General features: G+C 40.8%; 1 protein-coding gene across 5 annotated transcripts in view; it reads right to left on the bottom strand.

The window, feature by feature from the left end:
* LOC134354761 (KN motif and ankyrin repeat domain-containing protein 1-like) overlaps positions 1-13,335 on the bottom strand; it is a 121,506-nt gene extending 108,171 nt beyond the window's left edge. For 2 of the 5 annotated variants that reach the window (XM_063063982.1, XM_063063976.1), the window contains exon 1: positions 10,145-10,327. The gene's annotated coding sequence lies outside the window, so the exon portion shown is untranslated. The other 3 variants (XM_063063980.1, XM_063063979.1, XM_063063978.1) reach the window with 3 other exon arrangements.
* Between the last annotated feature and the right edge of the window lie 1,841 nt (positions 13,336-15,176).

Consider the following 15,176-nt stretch of genomic DNA (forward strand, 5'->3'; position numbering starts at 1 on the left):
TAAATGGAGAGAAAAATTTGAAAAAAAAATGGATGCTCTCTCCTTCCTGTACTCCAATTCATCTTTATTTGAGATACTAATTGAGTGGAGTTGGAGGCCAGAGTGCACCCCTGGAGCATAGTTGTGGGGGAGGTATTGTTGCCATCCTTACTGATTGCAGTCTGTGGGTCAGGATGTTAAATATCTAGTTACAGAGGGAGGTATCAACTGCTAATCTCTGAGTTTAGTGATGAGGTTGCTTCGAATTATAGTAGTGCAGATGGCACTATAGTCAATAAAACAGCAACCTAACAGAGGGTAGGTTTCAACTGTTCAGATGCTCCTGCAATGAATGTAGAGCCAAGGAGATGGCATCTACTGTAGACCTGTTTCAGTGGTAGGTGAATTGCAGTGAGTCAAGGTTGTCTGGGAAGCTGGAGTCAATGTGTGCCATGACTAGCCTCAAGCATTTCATGATACTCGGTGTCAAAGCTACAGGGCAGTAATCATAAAGACATGTTACCTTGTATTTTCTTAGGTCGTAGGTTGAAATTGGATTCTGAAAGCATGTGGGAACCCTAGGCAGAAGCAGGGAGACATGAAAAATGTTTGCAAATACCCTTCCTAGCTGATTTGGACAGAATCTTCTGCTTGTATTACAAAATATTAATAGGATTAGTTTAATGGTTTTTAGGATAATGACAAGAGTTGATAGGAGACCCAAGGAGAAATTCTTGTGGGAAATGTCTAATCAAAGGGATATTGGATGTAGACTACAGAGAAGTTAGCAAACTTCTCTACATACGTAGTGTTAAAAGTGTGGAACAACCTTTATTGGATACATGTATTAACAGCTATAGAATTATGATGGGTAGATATGAACAATAATTGTATGCCAAAACTGGCTCAAAGACTGAATGATCTACTGATATTCCTGTGCTGTTTGTGCTGATATCACAGCAGAACGGCCAAGAGTTCTGCAACTTTACAAACATCTTCTGAATGGATTCAGTACCGGGAACCTTAAAACATATTGCCATGACTAATTAATAAATTTACTTTTTAAAAACCACACCAATAAAAACCTTGTAAAAGAACTGTTTTTTTTAAAATAAGATTCATCTTCTGAAGTGCTTCCTTGAAGGTGCCATCTTTCTGGTGCATTCCAGGTATGAAGACTACTGGACTGGAAGACATCAAACCTAGTCCCAGTCAGCATCCAAAAGGACCACTGATAAACAAAACCTGCCCACAGGCACCAGGGTCCACACGGTGAAGCTAACTGAAGATCGGTGCCTTGGCTTTGACCAGCAGGGATTGAAGAAAGGGGAACTGTGTACTCTTTTCAGCACACCTTTTAAGTTTCACATGTCTTACATCCTACAACACAGGCAGGTCGCTTGCTACAGAAGCACAGTAAATCCATGGAAAATCCGAGATTGGAAAAGGGCAGGACTGTGCTGGAGAAGATCTAAGACAGAGGAAGAGGAGCTCAGAGGAAGAATACCTCAGCCTCCTGAACTCAAAAGGAGGTACGAAAAGTTTGAAACGTAGCATTCCTGGCATTGAATTGACCTGGAGGGAAGCTCTTTGCCAATAGTTCAACAATAGGAATGTCGAACAAATATGAGCAGACAACTGCCTCAACGCCATTAGAACCCAATGTGCTGGACAGGAGCCTGCCAGCTTCAGGCATAGCTGTGTCAGCTGCTTATTAAAGCATGTAAAAGATCAAGGAGAATTTGACCTTCCATCTACTTAACTTCAATGTGGATCAGAGCTCATGGAATATGAAATAATATACAGTACAATCCACCATTATGTATTGACTGATTGTCCTCCTAACACAGGTTAAGAGCAAAGTAGAAAAGACACATGCATTTCAACTATTTGAAAATTGTCACTTAATTATATAGATGTATAATGGAATTTATAAATCAAAGCAGTAGAATAGTCACAAGCACAAGAGATTCTGCAAATGCTGAAATCTCGAGCAACACTCACAAAATGCTGGAGGAACTCAGCAGTTAAGGCAGCGTCTATGGAGGGAAATAAACAGACAACATTTCAGGCCAAGATCCTTCATCAGGACTGGAAAGGAAGCAGACTAACACTCCACATCCTCCTTTAGAGCAGTCCTTTTTGTAGTGTGATGGTAAAAATAAAAGTCAACCGGTTTTGCAAGCCCAGCAAAATGTAAGAGGTTTCATTCCCTTCTTACCTCCCTCTCCATTGCAGAACTGCTCAGCTCTGAACCATTTTTGGCAGTTTGCCAAAAGACACATTCGCATTCTCTTAAAAAATGTATTCTACTGTCAAACTATCTTTGCTGCAGTCAGGTGGAACGGAAGATAAAAAAAAGGAGAATCGAACAGGAATGTCATAATCTAAATCCTGCTGACTATTATTCCACAAGGCATTTTCTACTCTGCCCCTCTGGATTTCTGCTAACCAGTAGGGAATCTAAACCATCTGTCTCCAAAGTCAAAGATTAAGATATACCACAGAAGAAATGCCATGTCTTCAGCACACTTTCCTTTAACCGCAATGGATTCTTCTTTGAAGCTGCTTGTAATTCAAAACAAAACTCTCATTACATTGCTGTTTGCAATTGAACAGCTTCTTTTGAAGAAATTTAAAGGCACTTTGAAATGCAAGTTACTTATCGCAGTTAAATGGTACAATGTTTTCCACAAAGTTTCTCATCCTAAACAGCGCCACACCCAAAATCTAAATCCCTATTCCCTTTCTGATGCTCAAAGATATTTCCACTGGTGTTTGCATGTTCATTTGTGTGGGGTCATGCCAGCCCTTATCTTCAAAGTGTGACACTTTGCAGTAGGAAAAATCAAAGCCATTGTAAAACAAAATCTTTGAGTAGAAGTTTAATATTATTTAATGTATCATTCCCTTGATTTTGCATTGACCTGCTGAGAATCATTGAGTTTACTGAAGAACATTATGAAATGGGGGCCCTGGAGTTACCAGCTTCTATGTAATCATCAAGAGTACAATGTGGAGCATCCATACAGGAAGTCACAAAGGAAACCTGGTACCCACGACCTTGACTTGTTCATTTGGATTGAAAGTAGTTTCCCATGGACATAAGGAGTAGAATCAGAATCAGGTTTGTTATCACTGGCATATGTCATGAAATTTGTTTTTGCTACAGCAGCACACAGCAAGACATAAAAAATGACTATGTTAAAATAAGAATAAAATAAATGGTGCAAAAGATGAACAGCGGGTAGTGTTCATCGACCATTCATTAATCTGATGGCAGAGAGGAAGAAGCTGTTCCAAAGCATTGAGTGTGTGCCTTCAGGATCCTGCACATCCTTGATGATGGTAATAATGAGATGAAGGCGTGAAAACAGTAATACTTTACAGGGGTAGGTAGTGCTGAGGAAGCAATGTGATTGCAGCAGGACTTAGACAAATTGGAAGAATGAGCAAAAAAGTGGCAGATGGAATACACTGTTGGGAAATGTACGATAATTCATTTCGGTAAGAGAATGATAGTGCAGACTATTAGGTAAATGGGGAGAAGGTTCAAACATCAGAGGTGAAGAGGGACTTGAGAGTCCTCATGAAAAACTTCCAGAAGGTTAATTTACAGGTTGAGTCTGTGGTAAAGGCAGCAAATGCAATGTTTGCATTCATTTCAAGGAAAATAGCAAGGAGATAATGCTAAGCCTTTATAAGACACTAGTCAAGCCACATTTGGAGTATTATCAACAGTTCTGGGCCCCAGATCTCAGAAAGGATGTGTTGTCACTGGAGACCATCCAGAGGAGGCTCACAAGTATGATTCTGGGAATGAAGGGGATAACAAACAAGGTACGTTTAGCAGTTTTGGGCCTGCACTCATTGGAATTTAGAAGAATGCGGCGGGGGGGCAGGGTGGAATTCTCATTGAATCCTACCGGATATTGAAAGGACTAGCTAGGGTGGATGTGGAGAGGATGTTTCCTATAGTGGGGATATCCAGAACTAGAGGGCACAGCCTCAAAATTGAGGGGTGATCTTTTAGGTCAGAGGTAAGGAGGAATTTTTTTAGTCAGAGAGTAGTAAATCTGTGGTATGATCTGTCACAGGCTGTGGTGGAGGCCAGGTCCGTGGGTATATTTAAGGTGGAAGTTGATCGTTTTCTGATCGGTCAGGGCATCAAAGGATATGACGAGAGGTGTATGAGGTCGAGTGGGATCTGGGATCAGCCATAATGAAATGCTGGAGCAGATTCAATGGGCTGGATGGCTGGATGGCCTAATTCTGCTCCTATGTCTTATGGAAATGTAGTCAGTAATTTGCTTTTGTCTTTCTTTCCCTCCCATCTCTCCCAAAGCAGTCGATTGCTCAGGTACACTTTCACAGGTGCTTCCAGATGGGCATTCTTTACATCCTGACTGGTCTGTGAACATTGGTATGTCACTGTAGATGCTACCCATTCCGTGGCTTCAAAACTGAAAATCTCAGCAACAGTTGATGGAAAACGACCTTCCTTTATTTACTGAGTATGCCCACAAGAAAATGAATCTCAGGATTGTATATGCTGACAACTGCACTTTGATAATAAATTTACTTTGAACTCAACAACTTTTTAGCCTTTCTTATCTGATTGTTGGCCCACCCTCATTTACACACTTTAACAAGGCACAGATAAGATACTGAAACTGAAATTATTTTAATTATTCATGACTTCTTATGCTGTGAATTAATAAATCTTGTACTGTTAGCTTCTAATCATGTTGTATCAAGGGTTAAACTGGACTCCACTCTTGCCTTGACATTAATCTTCAAGCCAATAGATGGCTCAGTTTCTGGGCTGTGGTTCAACAAAAAGATGGGGAAATGTAAATCAGCCGAGCTCCAGGGAGATTACAGCTGTTCCTATCTGCATTTTACAAAGACTTCGTATTGTATTGTATGATGGCAATACTGTATTCAATTTAGCGTGATATGAGAAACGATTTCATCTTTATTACTTTGAAATGCAATCCCAAGATTTAAGAGGGATCTGGAGCTAAAAAGTGGATGTTTTGTTTTGCCGGTGGTAGGGATCCCTCTGGGAGGGACAACCCAGAGTTATCACATTGAAGTTGGAAAGAGGTCAACTGTTGCATAACACCCCTCTCGACAGCAGAAGCAGATGTGGAAGATTAAGGAAATTGTCTGAATAAAGTACAAAGCAATTTATCACTTCAATTTATCAGATTCTTTTTCTCTGAAGATCTTCCCTATTTTCAAATGTTGATCTCTGGTAATTGTTGAAAAGCAGAACGATATCCCTTTTTAATGTGCATGCATTCAAGACAGCAAGATACAGATGAAATTATTGGCTTTTATGTTTGCTTCAATGTATTAATTTCAGGAAAAAAAAACATGTAGATAAATGTAGCTGACAACACTGATCCTGTTTTCTATCATGTGTTCACTGCACAAAGCACTGGAGATCTGGAACTCCCACTCAAGTCATTGTAGAGGCTTGGTTAAAAGAATGTTCAAAACACAGACTGGTAGATCACTATTGTATAAATGCATGAAGGAATATGCATCAAAGTTGGGTAAAAAGAATTGAAGGACGTTAAGTATAGGCCCTTCAAACCATTAAATAACAACACAGCTGATCTCTTTGGTCTTAACTACATTTTCCTGTCAATTTCCACCATTCTGGATTCCAAAACCATATTACTTAGTTACAGTCACTCGGCATCTACGGTCCTCTGGGCTGTAGCATTTATGACATGCTGCTCTGTACTCTGAAGTTCTCATCTGTTTGACGCCCACTTTGAACTCCCCCTGAATCTGTGCACTGATCCTTCTCTCAAAAATTCCCTGGCCATGGATTCCTGAAATTCTGTGCAGTAACTCGCTGGAAGAACATGCTGATCCTCACCATTCGTTGGAATCATTCCTTGGTAAAATGGTGAAACGTTCAGATGCAGCAGCCTCTCTGGGTCCAACCAAAGGTGCTACTGTCTCTTTTTAAAGTCTATTTATTTTTTACAATCAAGGCACTTTTGAACATTAAGAACATCAGGAACTGCGGGTCTACCCCATCAGCGGGGTGCGTGTTAGCGGGGGAGCTGCACGGTGTGGACTGTGTTATTGCCTGCTACAGAAAGGCAACACGGTTGGTTTACGAAGGTGGTGTACCATCTAACAGCAAGTGATTGTCTTGGACTTTCTTCTTGTGATCTGAAGACCCCGTTGGGCATTGGTAATGCAGAATACTGCAAGTACTGTTCGCTGATTATTAGTGAGACTGACGGTGAGGAAGCTGCGTGGCCTTGGTTGGAGCACGGACCATGCCTCGTGCCTCAGTGTCACCTGTTGCAGTTGCCCAGAGGTGGTTTGAGCGGTGTCCATGCTGGATTGAGGTCTGGTTCCTCCCACCAGTGCTTCCCTCCAGAGTTCGCTCAGAGGAAGTCAAACTGGGTTGCGTTCATCTGCAGGCTGCTACGTGCTTGTTCTTGCTGACAACATCCATGAACCATCAATCTACATGATGGCACTCAGGGACTTGGGTTATATTATATATATTTTTGTGTGGCTGTACCTTTACTGCTATCTTATATGTGTGATATGTTCTTTGTGCTGTGTATGACTGTTGGTACTGTGTTTTGCACATTGGTTCCAAAGGAATCCTGTTTCATTTGGTTGTACTCAGACTGTATGGTTGAATGACAAGCTTGAACTTGAACCTGGCCATAGATACTGATCCCAGATATTTACTATGGAATCATTCTCTGATCTTTGAAACTGAATCCTGACTTTCTTTCTGGAGATGTTCCCTGAAGTTGTAAACCAATGGACGGCTGATACTTTATCTCTCAGTGTTGTGGCTTAAACCTGCTGATGTCGGTCCTCCAGTAGTTTGCACCAAGTTTGAGGATCAGCTTGGAGGACATTTTGCTGATCTGAGCCCATTTATAAAAAGTGATCCAAAACAAAGGTCCAGGATAGATCCAATCCCAGGTGCAGACTGGAGTCAAGCAAACAGCACCAACCCTCTTGTCAATCTACTATACTGCAATCCTGAACTTCAGCTCCCCCAAGCTTGCATGTGGAGCGAAGTCACTCGATAAGATGAACAGGAACTGTTCACCCTTTATCATCTGCACTCGAAAACCAAGATCACTCCATCCTCAGTCATTGAACTAGAATACGCAGGTGATGGTTGTGTATTTATACAGAGGGCAAACTTCAAGATGTTGTAAATTCCTCTACCAAAGCACCTGACAGGATGGGCCTTACAATAAGCACACGAGACACAATGCAAAACAGCATCCCTACAATCGAGCTCCATAACCAAACCCTGAAGAATGTGGATCACTTCCCACTTTTCAGGAAGTGCTGCTCAGTGACGGCAAACATCAATAACTAATAAGCTTCATCATTACTTCCTACTGACCAAGGAAAAGTATTTAAATAGCATGATCACAAACCTAACCTCAAGCTCATGGAGAAAGGAGAGCAGTGATCTCCCTCTTCCCAGGTACTCTGTGAAGATGGAAAGCCTACAGTAGAAAGTAGAAGTACCAATAATGCTACCATCACAAAATCAAAATCAATTGTCAGGATAGGTGAACCAACTTTAGCGCTCTTTCCCAGACCAGCATCCTGACATTTGAGGCCTTGGTCACATCTCACAGCTTTGGTGGATGTGCAGATTACTCACATGCCTATCAGCAGAGTCCCCCAAAGAAGTTTCATTTGTTGGAGCCTCACAGGACGAGGTCTCCAGGATGACAAAAACTACTTCAAATGTTCTCAAAGATTCTGTAAAATGAAAAAGTTACATCCGCACGAATTCACAAAAAATCCCAACATTCAAAATTGAGGTACATGCAGGAAGGTACAGAGCACCCTGCGTCACTACAATGGGAACATATTGACTAGAACATAGAATACTACAGCATGTCCGGGCCTTTCGGCCCATGATGTTATGCTGACCTTATAACCTATTCTAAGATCAATCTATCCTTCCCCCTCCCACATAGTCCTCCATTTTCTAACATCCATGTGCCTATTTAAATTTCCTTGATGTATCTGCCTCTACAAACAGCCCTTCGGCATGTTCCAAACACTCACCACTCCGTGTGAAAAACCTACCTCTGACATCACCCTATACTTTCCTCCAATCACCTTAAAATTATGCCTGCTCGTATTAGCCTTTACACCCTGGGGTTAAAAAAACCCTGGCTGTCTACTTGATCTATGCCTCTTACCATCTTGTACACCTCTACCAAGTCACTTCTGATCCTCTATCATTCCAAAGAGAAAGCCTAGTTCACTCAACCTTTCTTCATAAGACATGCTCTCAAATACAGGCAGCATCCTGGTGCGCATTTCATCTGTCGCATCTCTAAAGCTTCCACATCCTTCCTACAATGAGATGAACAAATCTGCACACCATACTCCAAGTGTGATGTAACCAGAGTTTAATAGAGCTGTAAAATTATCTTGATCTCAATCCCCTGACTAATGACAGCCAACACACCATACGCCTTCTTAACTACCCTATCAACTTGTGTAGCAACTTTGAGAAAGTTACTGGCATGGATCCTAATATTCCTCCATTCCTTCACACTCCTAAGAACCCTACATTAACCCTGTACTCTGTGTTCAAGTTATGATTTTCCAAAGTGTATCACTTCACACTTCTCCAACTTGAAATCCATCTGCCACTTCTCAGCTCAGCTCTGCATCCAGTCAGTGTCGTGTTGTAACTTGTGACAACCTTCTACACTATCCACAACACTACCAACCTTCATGTCACCTGCAAACTTACCAACCCATCCTTCCACTCATCCAAGTCAGTTATATATTAAATAAGAACACAGAAAGCAGGAGTCCCTGAACAGTTCCCTGCAGAACACCACCAGTCACCAAACTCCAGGCAGAATATGTTCCATCTACAACCACCCTCTGCCTTCTATGGGCAAGCCAATTCTAAATCCACACAGCCAAGTTTCCTTGGATCCTAAATCTCTGGACTTCTGACTGAAATCCATATACACCACATCCACCACCCTACCTTCATCAATTTGTTTTGTCACTTCCTCAAAGATTGCAATCAGGCTTGTGAGGCAGGACCTGCCCTTCACGAAGTCATGCTGAGCAAAGGGAACAAGCCATTCACCTGCCAGCCAGGCCAGCATTCAAACGCCTTGTGGCAGAGTCTGCAAACCAGTGTGGGACTCATCAGTCACCACAAATCTGGAGTGGAAGCAAACCACCTTAACCGAGGACTGTCTAAGATTTCCAGCATCTTGTTTTTTCATCCATCACATTAAATCACTTTAAAAGCAAGACTCTTGTCCTAATTTATGGGCAACATTATGTTGCTCTTTTGAAACAAAGTCCATCATCAGTTTGTAGAGTTCATACTTTAAACTAGAGAACAAGTACCAGATTCACATTGTCAGAATCCAAACTTAAAATCTTACCTTTGTTATGGTGAAGTTTGTACAAACAAATATTCACATGGACAGTGATACAGACACCATGCGAGATGTAGTGCGAGTCTTACAATGCTGGAATTTGTATTGAAGTGCAGTATTTAACTACATGTCAACACTAATTGTTGAAAGTAATTTACATTCAGCCAAACAACACAAAATATACCATTTGTATCTAATGCAGACTGACTTAATTGTCTGGTTACTCTCATTTCACTATGTACTAGTGGTGCATATTTAGGCTTGATCCAAAACAACCATGGAATTAGTTGCCTACTATTCAAAAAATATCCCCCATAGGTACATCTCTTTGCAGGGTTGCTTCATGTAACTGTGAACAAATTCTGCTTCAAGACAACTGGATTGGTCATTAATTCGACTTCAGAGTCACTGGCCTCTGCTTCAAACAGGCAAATTGTGAGAATTTGTTTAAACAACTTATTCATAAGTTGCAGTAACAATTACATGGGCTAATATTATTTACTAACTGTTACTGCAATGTTCAGTACCATATTTTACTCATGTATGAAATACTTAAAGAAATCTATCCTTTCTCAACGGTTGAAAAGCATTAAGTGCATCACCCAAGCTGCAGACATGTTTCAAGTTTCGACAATAAGCTTGACCAAAATCACTACTATTTAAATGTGATGAATAATTTAAAGACCCCCACACCCATACGAAGCAGCAAGTTGCCTTACCTTCAAAAGTTCCAGTATTTATTTCCTACACTAGAGAAGTCAGTTATGTGAAAACTCAAGTAAAATGTTCTTAATCTAAACAGTATAGTTTCAATTATTCTACTGATGCAATCAGGAGGTTGGATGCCTCTCCATAAGGGTCTGTTCATGTACGCCAAAGTCAACAGGATAAGTCTGGTTAGTTTGCAGCTATTTGTCCATGAAAAAAATGTCTTAAGAACACACCCCCAGTGAACACAGACACTGCTTGCCAGTTTTAGCATTCATCACAGATCATTTACTCCTTAACTATTACGATACCAGGCATTGTTCAATGATATTGATTAACAGCACACTCTTCCTTCAGCTCTTTACCAAAGAATCAAGTTAGATTTAACTTCTTGCAATGCACTTGCATTTAACTTACTAACTGTAAAATGAAACAGCATTCCTTGAGGGTTTGTCTACACATTATGAAAACCAAATGTGGGTTTAAGACCTAAAGGAACGAGTGCTGTTTCAAAGACAAGTTCAAGTATTCTTCGCTGTTCAAAACAAGTTCACCAAATCGAAGCCAAGTTTAGCTTTATTGTACAAAGTGGAAAGCTTTGAACTCAACTGGTTACATTGACCTTGACAGCGCTCCTAGGGTAAATAAAAGATAAAATTTAATAATGAGCATTAGCAAGTAATGATATTAAACATAAAGTGATTATCATAATCCAACAGTGCTTGGAATCATGCCAACTGTATTCTGACTAGTGATTAATTGTTTGATTTATGGACAGAGCAAGAAGATTTGTTTTGATTCAGTGCTTTTCACGTGCCTTTCAGCATGCCCTGTGGCTCTTTGTTTTCAATGGAGTGTCTCTAAAATTGTGTCAAAGTTATGATGTGACAAATGTGATGAGCTATTTGCAGATAGTAAGCTCCCATAAACAACATTTTATAGAATAGGACACCCAGTTGAGTTTCTACATGGGCACAATTCTTGTTCATAAGTCTTTCTATTTTCACAATATTGAACATGCTCTTTTGTCAACAATTTTCAGCTTAACTTCTGTTGCAGTTACTTCCCACACAACTTTCTTTTACTAGCTGTCACTTTGTCGTTGCACATTATGGCTGATTTTTCTGACTCTTATCAACCAAGGAACTTCAGTTCAAGGCATTTCGCAATAACACCTTTGAAAACTCTTATCTCAAACTTTATTTCCCATTCTTTCCAGAAAAATGCTAATTTGGCTGAGATACGATTCATATTACCTACTGCACTCTACAGCGAAGACAAGCTACCAATGCACACAGCAAAAATGAGACAAGGTAGTTTCCCTGCCCATGTGTTTCACATTCTCCCGTGGCTGTTTCTTTATTAATGCAACAGTAAGGGAAACATTCAAGTTTCAGAAGACATTTGTGGACAGAAACTTCTCAATACGGAAGAATGGTGTTGTCCTGGGATGAGGCATTGAAGGAAACTTCCAAGTAGTTCCAGACTCCAATCTGCTTTAGTTGGCATATCATTAATGAGGTGGCCTAATTGAATTGCTGCCTTATAGTGATCCCATGATATTAAATCAGTAATGATAATAGGAAGTGGTCAGAATCTCTGCTGTATTGAAGTAGTTGGTCACCATCTGGCATTTGGGTGGCAGGAATGTTGTCGGACAGTTACCAGCCCCTGCCTGGATGTAGTCTTGGTCCTACAGCATGCTCACTTTCTGAGCAGTTATCAGCTGAGCATTCTGCAATCATTAGTGATCATCCCCACTTTTGACCTTCTAATAGAATAAGAACAGGACTGAAATTAAGGAAAGCTTTTAAACATACGGCAGGACATAATTAACCGAGGCTCACTGAGGCAGAGTGATTAAGTAATTGTGATTGTTATAGGAGACTTGAAAGACAAGCTTGTATCCTGAAATTAACACGTATCTGAAGTCACTGGAACCCTTGCAAAACACAGAAGGAAAAGCAACGGTGAAAGCTGCAATAGTACTGTCAGCTTAATTGCATGATTATGTGAGCAGTCCTCTTTGTCTTAAAGATGTTCAGACAATGACAAGGAAAGCACCCAGTAACAATATATATTAAATTGATAATTATTCCTGTTGTTACTACCATGGAAATCAAACTGAAGTGAAGCTAAAGAAGGAACAGGAGGCGGTTCAGGCATTAAAGCCTACAGCCTGGCAATAAGGAATTTAAATTAACAATCAGGTTTGATGCTTCAATATTAGTGGAAAACATGTTTGACAAAATGGAAGATATTAACACCTCCCTCACAGTATGGTAAAAACCAAAAAAAACGTAGGAGTCGTTCAGAAGGTCGTTGAAGGGTTATTGGCCTGAAATACGACTCTGGTTTTCTCTCCATAAATGCTGAGCATTCCCAGGATTTTCTGATTTTACCAGATTTCGAGCAGCTGGAGGATTTTGTTTACTTTAATTTGCATGTAATTGCTGATTTGGTACAAGGCCATAACAAAGGGATCAATGAGGAGCCAAATAGCAGCACTATCTGAGAGGAAGCTCAACTCACTCAAGAAGCTTGAGCAAACCACCTACTTTGGGGAAGCAGCCTCGTAAGTGTTACCCTGACTATAACGGCGCCATTGTGTGTGTGAAATGCATATGGATTAGCACAATGTGATGCAGTTTTAACAAACTGGAACAAAACGTATTAAAGAGCAAGGAGTGTTGGCCGACCATGCCTACTTTCACCTGTTTTATTTTTCACATACAACTTCAGTTCATTCGGATGAGATTATATTCTCCTGTCTCAATGTGGGTTTCTGGTGCCAACAAGAAGCATGCATTTTGGAGGCACTTTGGTCAACAATTAAGCAGCTGTTTCCTGCATCTGGCCCCTTCAGAGGGCAGGCAACCAGGAGTGCATCCAGACCAGGCAACAGGCATATAACAGAGAAACTGAATATATCTATTCACCTAAGAAAAATCTATACAGTACCTATCATGACTTTAGAATGATTCAAAACACTTTACAGCTAATGAAGTTATTAATGTAAGAAACTTTGAAGCCACTTTGCAAACAGACCTTGATGAAGATCGAGTAATCTTGAGGCACTGTACTCACATATTCACAGAGCTTTCAGGTGTTCAGGCATTTACCCAAATAGTAAAATCTATCCTCATCAGAAGGAAGTTAGCTAGCACTGAACATGGGCATGTGTAAGATTAACCCACATCTGCTCAACGTTTTGCAGGCTACATGTTAATTTAGTGTTCCCCGCTGTTTTAAATGGAAGCTATGCGCAGCCAACCATAGCCACAGAGTTCATTGGTTGCAGGCAGATCAGCAGGGGCCAAAAATCACAGATGACTGGTGTTACTTAAAGGTAGCCTGCACTTCTTAAAGGCAAGGTGTTTTTATCCTCGATAAAAAGAGGCGAGATATTTTTTCCTAGACTTTTGAGATTTAGCTGACAATGCAGTTAGTCTTAGACACAGAAGAAAAGAAATTCTAGTCTTCCTGACTTGTGGACAGCAGACAGAGATAAAGTTGCATTCGAGGTTAGTGTTGGGGCCATCACCTAGACATAACATCTCCCATTTTTTTTCAGGAGATGGTGACACACTCTAGGAGGCAGCATGTAAGAACTGAAGAAGGATATTTGCAGGTTTAACCATGAGGCAGGTGAAAGTATTGCCCTCATGGAGAAGTGTGCTGCCGACAGGGAGGAGACATTGATATGGATTTCTACATTTCCTTCCCTTTTTCATCATGCTTCTCTCTCACCTTACAAGATACAGTTGGCCAGTTGGTCCAAGCGCATATTTCTCAACTTTATCCATCAACTCCAGTTTTGTCACTTTTGAACTGCAACTTTGTCAAAGGGGGAAGAAGAGGAAGTTGACAGCAGAGGCTTTAACCAATCATACACATCCATCACAGGTCAAGCTCTTCCACTACTGAGCACATTTACAAGAAGCGCTGTCAAGGGAAACCAGCATCCATCATCAAGGACCCCTGTCATCGAGGCCACGCTCTCTTCTCACTGCTGCCATCAGGAGTTAAGTACAGGAGCCTCAAGTCCCACACCACCAGGTTCAGGAACAGTTATTACCCCTCAACCATCAGGTTCTTGAAATAGAGGGGTTAACATCAATCACCTCAACAAATGGAGTTACTATTAAGGACTCTACAACTCATTTCATGACATTTATTGCTTATTTGGTTATTGTTTTCCTTGCCTTTTTATATTTGCACCATTTGTTATTGTTTTCTACATTGGTTGCTTGCTGTCACAGTCATGTGCAGTTGTTGATTGATTCTATTATGTTTTTCTTATTTACCGTGTATGCCTGCAAGAAGATGAATCTCAGGGTAGTATATGGTGACATATGTGTACGTTTACTTTTGAGCTCAGAGGTGGGTGATGCTATCCTTTAGAGGTTAGGATGTTGGGGAGGCCCACACCTGATGAGATACCAGGGAGAGGTACAGGGTCCAGCTCGTGGGGAGAACTTAGCTCCCAGGCAGGTGAGGTCTCAATAATTCTACAGCAGGAACAGCAGGTCAAAGAAAGCTGCAAAAGAGTATGCATTGCCTGGGATGGTGGTGGAGGCAAATATTAGAAGGGCAGTCAAGATGCTCGTATATAGGCACATGAATATGCAGGAAATGGAAAGCTGTAGACTTTGTGTAGGCAGAAGGACATTTCGTTACTAATTTAATTAGTTCTGCACATTGTAGACCAAAGGGCCTGTTCCTGTTCTATGTTCTGTTATTAATAGCACAAATTGTTCATGCTCCATGAACTGAGTTTCCAACAAACACTGACATTTACCATTAAGTGCATCTTTTAAAGTAGTCACCAAGATCTTTGATATTTTTATATAATTCAAGTCTAAAGCTACTGATATTTCAAACACCATTTCCCTATGACAGTTCAAAAATATTGTGAATATTGTGCAACTGGTAAATGTACAGGCTGGCTTAGATCAGGAATCCTCTATAACCATATAACCATTACAGCACGGAAACAGGCCATATCGGCCCTTCTAGTCCATGCTGAACTCTTACTCTCAC

This window comes from Mobula hypostoma, chromosome 12, assembly GCF_963921235.1.
Source record: "Mobula hypostoma chromosome 12, sMobHyp1.1, whole genome shotgun sequence".
Taxonomy (NCBI): domain Eukaryota; kingdom Metazoa; phylum Chordata; class Chondrichthyes; order Myliobatiformes; family Myliobatidae; genus Mobula; species Mobula hypostoma.